Consider the following 11359-nt stretch of genomic DNA (forward strand, 5'->3'; position numbering starts at 1 on the left):
TAAACGTATGAGTCGATGGAAGACATTTTTTCTTTCCTTTTTTCCCTATTTACTTATTTATTTATTTATTTATTCATTCATTCATCCTTTTAATCTCTTTACAGCTTGATTCTAGCCTCCTTCCTCCTCTCCTCCCGGTTCCCCATTCCCCATTCTCCTTCCCAGAGAAGAGGAGGTCCACAGGGGGTAACAACCCACCCAGGCACCTCAAGTCAGAGAAGGACTAAATGCATCTTCTCCCACTGAGGCCCGACAAGGCAGCCCAGCTAGGGTAATAGAGGCAATAGAAGCAATAGATAGAGTCACAGATAGCCCCTATTCCTATTGTCAGGGACCAACATGTTGACCATGCTGCACATCTGTTACATATTTAAAAGGGGTCTAGGTCCAGTCCATGCTTGTTCTTTTGTTGGTGGTTCAGTCTCTGTGAGCCCCTGTGGGCCCAGATTAGCTTACTCTGTTTTCTTGCGCTGTCCTTGACCTCTCTGGCCCCCTCTACCTTTCCTTCCGCTCTTCCACAGGATCCCCAGAGCTCTGTCATTGGGCTGTGAGTCTCTGTATCCATTTCCATCAGCTGCTGGATGAAGCCTTTCAGAAGACAGTTATACGAGGCTCCTGTCTGCAAGCATAGCAGAGTTCATTAATAGTGACAGGGGTTGTCTCTCTCCCATGTGGTGGATCTCAAGTTGGGCCAGCCATTGGTTTGCCAGTCACTCGATCTCTGCTCCATCTTTATCCCTACACTTCTTGTGGGCAAGACAGATTTTGGGTCAGAGGTTTGATCAGTGGATTGGTAGAGGAATGTTTTCTATTCTAAACACAATGCTGTCTATTCTCTTCTCTTCTATGTGCCAGATAGCATGTTATATTTTCAAGGGGAATCAGCTACAACTGCCACTAGTGAACTATATGAACTGAGTAGATAGGATATTCCTTCCTTACCTAAATAAGTTTTATAAATTTTTCAACAACTTCAATCTCACTAAGTAGACAAAAAAAAAAAAAAAAAAAAAAAGCAAAACTGATAGTTGGCCTTGGGCATCATTGATCTTTTTTTTTTTTTTTTTTTTAAGAATTCAATGAAGAGAGATGTTATGTGGGGGGCACATGCTTGTATTCCCAACAGCTTTGAGGAATCTATAGTGGGAGATTTCAGATTTGAAGCCACCTGGGCTACCAAGTGAGACCCAGGTATTTCTCAGTAATAGAGCACTTACCTAGAATGTAGCAAGGTCTGAGTTTAGTACCAAGCACTGCTAATAAAAAGGAAACAGTGGGAGACTTATTTTCCAAATTGTATGATTCCTTTAGTACAAGTAGAGGCCTCTTACTTGAGTAGCTACTCTAAAAAGCCATTTATTTTTACAGCAGTATTCTTTTTATTTTTAAATCTCTCTCTCTCTCTCTCTCTCTCTCTCTCTCTCTCTCTCTCTCTCTCTCTCTCTCTCTGTGTGTGTGTGTGTGTGTGTGTGTGTGTCTCTCTCTCTCTCTCTCTGTGTGTGTGTGTGTGTGTGTGTGTGTGTGTGTGTGTGTGTTCAGAACCTTTGTCAAGGTCAAGATAACCCATTGGAGTTGGTTCTCCCCTATCATTCTGGTTCTGTGGCTTGAACTCAGATAGTCAGCCTTGCCTGCAATTACCCTCACCCACTGAGCCATATCCCTGCACCCCTGCAGCAAGATTCTAGGTTATAATCCAGTGATAGAAGAAACATTATTTAGCTAAATGGTTTCCTATAATTTAGACTTGGAAAATGTTAGTAGTGTTAAGTACTTCTGTTCCACATAATTATTGTTAATAAGTGTTGTTTTCTCAAGTATTCTCTTCTGCCTTTTAGTAAAATACATTCTTTTTACTGAATGTAATTTTTAAAAATATCTTTAACTCTCCTCCCAGTCCTTCACCCCACCCCCTAGCCACTCCTTCTTCCTTTATTTTCAAAAAAGGGGAGTTCTCCCAGCAATATCAGCCAGCCTTGGCGTATCAAACTGCAGTAAGACTAGGCTCATCTTCTCCTGCTGAGGCTACATGAGGGAACACAGTTAGGGGAAAGGGTTCCAAAGGCAGGCAACAGTGTTAGAGACAGCCTCTGCTCTCTCTGAAAGGAGTCTCACATGAAGACCAAGCTATACAACCACCACATACATGCAGAGGGCCTGGCAAGTCCCATGCATGCTCGCTGTTTTGTAGTTCAATCTTTGTGAAGCTAGTTGATTCTGGAGGTTTTCTTGTGTGGTCCTTGACCCGTTTGGATCCTACAGTCTTTCCTCCTTCTCTTCAACAGGATTTCCCAAGCTCTGCCTAATGTTTGCCTGTGGGTCTCTACATCTGTTTCCATCCGTTGCTGGTTGAAGCCTCTCTGATGACGGATATGCTAGGCTCTTGCCTGCAAGTACAACAGAGTATTATAAACAGTATCAGAGGTGGGCTCTCTCTCATGGCATGGGTCTCAAACTGACCAGTCATTCTTTGGCCATTTCCTCAATTTATGCTCCATATTTACCCTTGTACCTCTTGTAGGAAGAACAAATTGTAGGTCAAAGGTTTTGTGGCTGGGTTGGTGTCCCAATGCTGCTATTGGAAGTCATGCCTGGTTATAGGAGATGGCTGTTTCAGGCTCCATTGTTGGGAGTTTTAGCTAGGATCACCCTTATTATTCCTGGGAGTTTCCATTTTTCTAGGTTTCTAGCTCATCCCAGAGATGCTCCCTCATTACAGATGTTTCCCCTGGTATGCTCCCTTCCATACTCTCCTCACCTGATCTCTCCTGTTCCTATCCCTACTCCCTCTAGCAAAATGAATTCTTAACACAAGGATTTCTTAAACACTGAAGAAAATTATGCTGTTCTCCTTTCTATCTCATAGAGAACCCGATTCAAAGCTTTAAAAGTATATGTATGTAATAACTATTAGCCAAAAAACCAATGAGTAAATAAGTGATCACTTCATATCTTTTTATAAAACCAACCTAAAGCCCTGCTGTAGTTGGATATTCTAGGAGGCACAGTGCAACAATCACAGTACACTGAATTTCAAAAGAGAAAATAGTAAAAGCCTTGTAATAAGAAAGTAAAAACCATTTGTTCCAGGCAATGTGCATATGTGTTTGATCCCCCTAGTCATGGTGTGACGGGATAACTTGACAGCTCTGACTAGATCTGGTACCTGAATACTCAGGCACTCAGGGAGAAAAATTACTCTGGAGGCCAAGAACTCTTAAATCCTCCATGTGTCCAGGCAAATGTTTTCTTGTTCTGTTATCTCATGGTGGAAGAACCAGAAAGCAGCCACAGAGAGATAGTTCAGCCTGAATCAGAACCATCCTCCCTTGATCACTGTGCACTGGTACAACAGGCCACTAAGCAGAGCCTCCTGGTCTTATCACCGTCAAAGCCTTTCAGTGCTGATTAACTTCCTCCTACATTTGAGGGAGACTTTCAAGCCACTGCAGGCTCTCTCAAAGGAGTGTTGTAAGCTCTAGACATGGAGCTTCAGGTATCTTCAGTGAGACTTGGTGGAGGTTAGGATAGCAAGCTCCTTTAGTTGCTTCATACTGCTGATGCTTAGTGTTTTTTAGAAGCATCATTTGCAGGCATTGAATGCCAGCTCCACAGCTTCTAAGTCTTCAAGAAGAACCCACTGGCTTTTCATTCTTTAGAATACTGAACATTCTCACTGCAACCAAAGAGCAATTTCTTAGGGACTCTGTCATTTTTAACAGTGTTTTCAGCAGCTCTAGTAATTATGGCTAACACTTATTTCATACCTATCAGAACATTAAAAGAATATTATTGCTTATGTCCCACAATGAACTTCAAGGGTAAATTTTCACTTCCGTGTCTGTTTTACATAGAGAACTGAGCCTTAGGCAGATTAAGCAATTTCCCAAGATTGCGCAAGAAATCATGTGTAGAGATGCCAAAAGGGATAGTGGAGTCTAGAGCCTTTCTTTTTCACAAACTGCCACCTCTCCTGAGAGTTCTCAGTGGATAAATGTTCTCTCAGGTAACCTACTGATTACATAGACCTCTTGGTGTAAAAGCCAACACAAAGCCATCAGCAGGGAATGCTTCAAAACTCGAAATAGCATATTGAAAAAAAAAAAAAAAAGGCATTGTTACTCTTTCAGTGGCCAAATAAGGGCAAAAGCTGTAACAACAAATAGCTATGTGTACAAGGCAAAGGGCATCCCATTTCCACATCCAAGTTTCCTCAATCTTAAGGCCTCAAGCTTCAGAGTGTGTAAGAAGTATCAGGAGGCTTTCCTATTTTTCTAAGGATATTTCACGGAGCCACTGAAAGTTCTGGTGTCACTAAAGGCAGACCTGAGGCTTTAACATAATCTGCATCTTGTAAAGGAGCCTAGAGTACATACTAACCACTTTGAAAACCACAGATTTATATGTCTTTTCAACTTTGACTCTTTTCTGGTTTTTTTGTTCCTTTGATTGGTTGGTTTTTGGAGATATGGTTTCTCTGTGTAGCTCTCGCTGTCCTGGATTCCCTTTGTAGACCAGACTGACCTTGAACTCACAGAGATCTGCCTGCCTCTGCCTTCCCACTGGTGGGATTAAAGGCACGTGCCACCATGCCTGGCTTCACCTTTAACTCTTAAAACAGCTTCCCAAACTACTTTATTATAAGCCTGGCAGTCTTTGTGTGAACAAACAACGGGTGCTGTATGGGAGACAAACAAGGAGCCAAGAGCAAAACACAACCCAAGTGTATCACCATGCTCAGATCTCAAACCCACATTGACCTGATGCCACCAAGGAACTCAAGGTGCTAGGAAGAAAATTCTACTGGAGAGACTATTTCTACAATTCAGGAAAAGGGAATTACTTTGAAAAGCACCACCATTTCCTGCTTTCATTCTCACGTTACCCTGAAGGTTTAGGAAGTGACTAAGGCTTGGAGTGGCACTTCTTAAAGGTATTTGCACAGACAGCAGTAATGCTTGCCCTGAGGTACTGATGGAGTGGTAATTCCCATAACTGGAGGTAGAGCTGATATCTTCTTTCTTAAAAGAGGAAATCTCACTTTACAGTGTGGGTCCAGACACGTCTCCTTAAACTTTTTTGCCACTTGAATTTGCATGGAATTTTCTTAACATGAACACTTGAGGTGGAACTTGGTCATTTGCACGATTCTAAAAATGTGAAATCGGGTCAATACCTCAGTAAAGGGAATGGAATACGTCCCTGAAGAATCTGATAGCTCCAGAATCTTCCCAAGGAACCATGAGCCTCCTAACATTTCTTTTCTTCAAAATTGACTTCTAAGCTGCAAAAGAAAATGATTGTGCACCCTTAGGGAAAATAGCTATTTGTTAGCATTTTTTCTCTCTTTAAAAAGATATTAAGCACATGCCATGGTTTCTAAAATTAGGAAAATTTGGGATTTCATGGTCATTTCAAAGATATTTTTTATCAAAGAGACCAAAACATTTCTCCTGGGAAATGATTGTAAAGGTTTCTTTGTGCAGGTTTGGAAGGCAGCAGTGGGCTTCTGAAATCACAATGTAACATCTGAGTACATGTGCATTATTTTGAGAACATGGGCACTTAAAAAAAAAAAAGCCAAATGATAAGAAAGCTCCCTTTAATCAAGCAAGTTTAGCAAATATAATTTCAACTAAGAAATGAATTCATGTTTAATGACTTACTTGTTCAAGGAAAGTGAAGTTTCTATAAAGTTTTTGAATTGACATACCACAGAATTTCTAAGGAAAGTCATTAATTTTTTTATATGTAGTTCGTATTACATATTGAAAATGTAATATCTATATTACAAAAACTGTTGGGTAAATATTTGAACATAAAGCACATAGGCCAAGTCACACCAAACAACCTGACCTCCCCTCACACATTTATCATCTGTGATGACAAAGTTTCAAATCTGCTCTCCCAGTGACATGTACTGTATTCAAATTTTGTTCACTTTGCATCCTGATGGTAGCCCCCTCCCTAGTTACCACAGGTTACTCCTATGAGGTAGGTACTGAACCCATGCCCACAGCCAAGACTATGATTGTTTATGAACAAACATATACATTCCCAAGTCTTCCCCTCTGTCACCATGGTTACAACAGCTAAGATATCAAAGGACAATTGCTTGGATTGCAGGACCTCTGAATAATGCTTTCTGCTCTTGTTCACTTATTTAAATACATATTCCTTTAGATTGACTGTGAGCACTTAAGGATATTCTTATCTTTTTCTGTAGCCAGTATCTGAAATACACAGGTGAAAATCAGGTCTTTTGTGCTAGGTAAGGAAACTTCTAATCAGAAACGTAAATGAACCAGGAGATAACTCTTGATAATTAAATAATAACAAAAACATCAAGTCCCCATATAATTACTCTGTAGTTAAAGTAGCATGCTAAAGATTCTATGCCAAGACACAGGGATTCTTTTTTATTTAAAAAAAAAAAAAAAAAAAAAAAAAATGACCCAAGGCTGGAGAAATGGCTCAGGGCTTAAGAACATTTGATGCTCTTATGGAGGACTCTAGTTCAATGCCTAAATGTCATCTTACAACTGTTAATGATTCCACTAAAGGGGACCCAGACATCATCTTCTGGCTTCCATGGATACCAGACACGTATGAATACATACAGACAAAACACTAAAACACATAACAACAACAACGAAAAGAAATGGGATTGATATCTTAGACTTTTTTTTGTAAGTATATAGGCAACATAGTCTCCTTGTGGGTCCCGTAATATGGGGAATAAGGACTACTTCTGAGATGGGTGGTGCCCACACATTGATCACTTCCTCCATGCAGGACTGCTTTGTCAAGCAACAGGAGAAGAGGATGTATATAGAACTGATGAGACTTGGTAGGCTAAGGTCAGATCTTAGGGGAGGAGGCCTTCCCTTTCTGAAGACTAGGGGAGTGGGAGAGGGATGAGGGAGGGTGGGACCACGGAGAGTGACTAGGGAGGGGACTACAATCAGAATGTAAAATGAACAAATTAAACAAAAATTAAATGAAGTAAAACAAATAGTACACGCCCCATTTGGTGATTGCTCTAACTCGGAGAGTCATTGTTAGTGAAATTATAATGTGTTGATATTACATGCTTTTGAATACCTACCTGACTAGTGTGTGTGTTTGTGTGTGTGTGTGTGTGTTTCCTCTCTGTATGTCTCTGTCTCTCTCTCTCTATGTATGTGTGTGTGTCTCCCTCTGTGTATCTGTGTATTGGTGTGGGTGGGTGTGTAGGGGGCGTGTTTGGTTTGTTATTTCAAAATGATCTCACTAGAAACTTCAGTTTGTCTTTAGCCCACGATCATTCCAGATTCAGGTATTCAATTTCTCAGACAACAGTGTGTCACCAAAACTGACTTTATCCACTTTTGGGGGTTTAACCTTAGTCATAAAAGAGTTTGGATCTGGTTTCCTCTTCATTTCTGGATAGGATTACTGACAGATGTCTTTAAAGGGTGTGCAGAGGCTTTGGTTTTCTTCTCTTTCCCTTTCATTTTAAACATCTTTTAAAAATAACTTAAGTAAAAAACTCTGGTATGGTGACTTCTTCAAAGTCTGTTAAGAAAAGAAAATAATTTTCTACTTGCATCAGTAAATCTGCAGGTATTTGATCTCTTCTCATGTGTTCACTCTACTTTTTTGGGTGTAATAGATACTTAGATCTCTCAAAAACCCCAATGTCAAATCCAGTGACCACCATTACCATTGTAATAACCTCCACAATTATTTTTCTGAAGTAATTACAAGCTATTAAGAAGAGTAGTTTGACAGTCTGGTTTCTATGCGATTTTGGAAATCCCTTGATATCAACCAAATTAGAAACTTTAATGATGATGATGATGTCAATACATTCTGAGTTGGTTCGTTCTCACTATTACTGAGCTTAAGCTTGTTTTAAAAATGTGACCATTTATAATCCTGAGCATTGTTGTGTATTAACTCTTACTAATGTACAAAGTTAGGGATATTGATTTATATTTAGGCTCAGAGATGAGGTGTTCCTACAGAGGGATTCCAGTCCTTCTACCCCTGAACAAGGAACTGAACAGATACAGAAACAATATCAAGCAAAGCAGGAGAATTTCTTAAGCAAGGGTTAGACTCCGAGGGAAGAAGCTCTCTGGAGTAGAATAAGAGGATAGCAGCTCAAAGGGGCTGTGCAAAGGAACAGAGCTTTCATGACACACAGCTCCAGCATTTCGACTCATTTGCAGAGCGCAGACTTTTCTGCGCATGCTCTATTAGTTCCATGTAGCCGGACATACAACTTTCTGTGTCCTTTTGTCTTATTAGCCTTTTCTATGTCCGCGCAGAGAGTGTTCTTACTTTCTGAGTGCGTTACACCTGAGATAGAGTTGCAAGCTGGTTTTGCTGTGCCTGATATGGAGGTAGGTAGTGAAGGGTGGAGAGGATGAAAATGAAGAGGTGCAGGTGGGATGGGTGGACCCCAAGATGTCTTTTTTGTCAATTTGTTTTATTACATGTGCTAATGTATATAATAAGGCTGTGCAAAGCCTTCTGGGCCTGACTCTAAACTCTACCCTCTACCTCATTAATGTCACAGAAAACACGATAAACTTCATGCAATAAATAAAATGTTACCCAGCCGTTGTCATGTTCTCTGTGTTCTTTTGCCACAAGGATCGTTAAGTGTTTCTCACAGCTATGTTTTATGTACTGACATCCGTGTTCCTCATCGTAGATCTCATCTATATTGGCAGCAGGTTGTATAGAATCTTAAAATAAAACTAACAAGAAAAGCACACACCACTGCACTTAGTATATTTAGCATAAAACAGTATTGTTTTCAGTCGTTGCTGGAACCCAAGACTCTTCAAGGCCATCAAAGCTATTTATGCTAATTCTACACATTATTTTATTCCCTTCCCCTTATTGTCTTGATGCAGAAAGTGGTCGGTAACCTGCCAGGCTTTCATGGAGAAAGAAGTCATTGCGCTGAAATCACCCCCCAAACACACTCAGGTACAAAGAGAAGTTTTATTTGAGAAAGCCCTAGATGGAACCGTGCAAATTACTGACCAAATTTCCACCCTTGACTTGATGGGGTTTACCTAAGGGCTCAGCGCTTCATTAAATGGTTGCTAGGCGGAAAAGCATTTGTGCATTTGTGTTCTGTAGTGCTTAAATGAACAAACTACTACTATTTCATTTCTGTGTGTTCTGTTTGTTTTTAAGTATTGAGGTAGGTATTACTCTGTAGGTCAAGTTTGCCTTGAACTCAAGATCCCGATGCCTCCTCTTCCCACGTGCTGGGGTTATGGCTGTGTACTGAGAAGGCTCAGCTTTAAGATTTTCTTTTAGTCCTGGGAGGCAAACCTGCCTCGACAGTGTCTGCTACTGCTGGACACACAGCATCCAGGAGGAAACTTCCAGGTGGGGAATTTGCATATCTCCTCATGGGTATGAAACCTTCCTTATTCAAAGATGTAGTGAGTGAGCTGGCTGGCCGTGCTAATGATGGAGTGTGCTTTTTAAAATCATGTACTATTAATAATTTGGGCATTGAGTAAACCAATAAATTTCAGTAGCAACATGTTATATTTAATTATGTATTCATTTGACAAATGGCTTGAATTCATGATCTTCCTGCTTCAGACTCCTCATGTCTGGGACAACAATGACAATACCCAGCACCAACCAAGGGGCACATTTAGAATGTTAGATGAGCCTGTTTTTGAGCAGCAGAGGACCCAAAGTTCACACACATTTCTGTAGAGCCAGCAATATCTAGATGCTCTGATATCTAGGAAGACTATGAAAATGTTTGCCCATTTCAAATGACACAGCTATGGAAAGGCCAGCTTTGCCTATATGTACTTCCATCAGAGCAACAGCTAAATTCCAAGCAAATGGAAAACTATGGTTTTCTTTGGCAAGACTAGATAGTAAACGTGTGAGCATGTACACGCAAAAGAGAGAGAAAGAAAGAAGGGGGACATAAATTCATAAATGATTCTTTTCTCCGTTTCTCCCCTCATTTGCAACTGCATGATTTAAGTTTTCAGGGAAGTGAAGTACCTTTCCCATCCCACAGACAATGAACATCAAAGGTGTGACTTGAGTGTAAGAACTCTTACTGTCCTTCCCTTTTGCTTACTGGGAACTTTACCTTCTAGCTTTAAATTGTGCTAGCATTTTCTCTCTTGCCTCTGAGGAGGAGGGGAGGGCAGATGACCACAGATGTAGAATCAAAGTTTATATGAACCTACTGCTGGAAGATATGCAACCTTGTTTTGTGGGTTATGAATTACAAGAGAGAAACAACAAACGTGTTTTTCCTTAATAAAGAAATCCCAGTTTTACTAGGTGTTCTGTTGCTTCAACTGTGAGCACAGGGATGGTTGAACGCTACTAAGCAACAGGTAGAGAGCCCTGGTTTGTGGGCGTGTTGGCACTTACAAATTTAGAGATAAGGCTATGAGGCCCCTGGGGGAGTTTACAGGTTGAGACTTTCTACCCTACTCCCAACTCTGTTTAATTTACATTATAAATCATGGTGTAGAAGTTGGGTAATACGTGAAAATAGTAATGTACCATTTCCCAAACCCTGAAAAATCAGGAAGCCCGAGTCTGATTAAGTGAGATGAAATTGTGCTCTGACATTTAAGCCAGTCTCCGTCTCCGCAACAGTCCAATCACCTTAGGCAAATTGCAAACAAAGGCTGAAGCCAAAAGAGTTGTTGGGAAAATAAGGAAGTGGGTCTCCCCAGAGTGAAGTCATCTACCAGAGTAATGCTTCCCAGAGGTGAAATGACTGTGTGTGTGTGGGGGGGGGGGGCGCTTGGGGGGAGGGGAAGCGGAAGCGGGGCATCGGGGATTACCATGACAGGACTGGCTTTGCTGATCCAACTTTGGGGGATGGGTGGGCTGACAACCTGTAGTTGCAGTCAAACTCTGCAACCGTATTCACTTCGCATCCTTTAACCCCATGCCTGTCGGATGAGTAGCAAGCATCACTCTTGGTTTATTCTACTTTTCTGTTTTTGTCTGACCTTTAACAATTGCCAAAATTTGAATTAGAGCCTTATCATGAACAAATAAGCCAGCCATCAAGATACAGTAGAAGAATTCAAACGAAGCCCACAGCAAGGGCACATAGGCGAGAAAGAGGAAAAAAAGACAGGAAAAAAAAAAAAGAATAGAAAAGAAAGTAAAAGGTAAGTAAGGTTTTACCAGATTACAACTTTACCCAATTTAGTTACTGAGTAAATCCGTTCTCATTTTTTCCTAAACAGCGCCATCTACTGTCCATCTTAACTCATTGACCTTTTTTTCTTTTTACCTTTTACTTTGGGTGGGGGCAGTAGGGTTCAAAGAAAAAGGGGCGCAGATGCCCTCA

This window comes from Acomys russatus, chromosome 17 (assembly GCF_903995435.1).
Source record: "Acomys russatus chromosome 17, mAcoRus1.1, whole genome shotgun sequence".
Classification (NCBI taxonomy): Eukaryota; Metazoa; Chordata; class Mammalia; order Rodentia; family Muridae; genus Acomys; species Acomys russatus.